Genomic DNA, 890 nt, shown 5'->3' with positions numbered 1-890 from the left:
ATATATGTATGTATGTATGTATGTATGTATATATATATATATATATATATATATACGACGTGCTTCTTTCAATTTCCGTCTATCAAAAGGCTATGGTAGAAGGCACTTTCTCAAGGTGCCACAGAATGGGACTGAACTCGGAACCATGTGGTTGGGAAGCAAGTTTCTTACCACACAATGTTAACTATTTCCACAATAATGAAAGAAATCGGTACTAGTTCCTTGTGGAAGAAACACCAAGATATTTAGACAAAAAGATTCGATGTTACCTGATATTTTTTTCTATTTGCGAATATTTTCAATGGTGTTATTTAAGATTAAATTGTTTCCAAAATTCTACAGATGTTATTTCATTTTATCCACTTGTAAATGTAAATGTTTGTGCAAAGTTTCTTTTACTGAGACATTAGAATAAATACCAACAATGGGAGAAGTTACAATGAAAATCGAAGTTTACCGCTGTACAACAGCTGCTCTCTAGTATAATTGCTCATATTTTCTTCTTTCAGATATGACTACGTATGCTGTATATTTTACATACTTTTATGTTTTCTGTGATTCTGTGGCAGTTTGTAATTTGGAGCACTTGATAACAAATTTTCAACTGAGCTAATCAACTGAGCATGAGTGAACGGACAAATGAAAGATGCGCGCAACACATTTAGTAGGAGTTACATAGAGTTAAAACAGTTTAATTCGGCTCCATACAGCTTTGTTTCGTAGGCTTGTTGCAGAATCCTAGCTCACCGGTCTAAGATGGCGGAATGCAGAGAATGGAGGAAATAATCTGGAACTCGAGTGAGGAAAGAAAACTCCGAATGACCCGTCCTTGTTTTCTGGGTATCGTCTATCTGGATGTTTTGCGTCTTTGCCCATTTTGTATTTTACAC

This window comes from Octopus bimaculoides, chromosome 7, assembly GCF_001194135.2.
Source record: "Octopus bimaculoides isolate UCB-OBI-ISO-001 chromosome 7, ASM119413v2, whole genome shotgun sequence".
In the NCBI taxonomy this organism is placed as follows: domain Eukaryota; kingdom Metazoa; phylum Mollusca; class Cephalopoda; order Octopoda; family Octopodidae; genus Octopus; species Octopus bimaculoides.
This window is presented reverse-complemented; position numbering follows the sequence as displayed.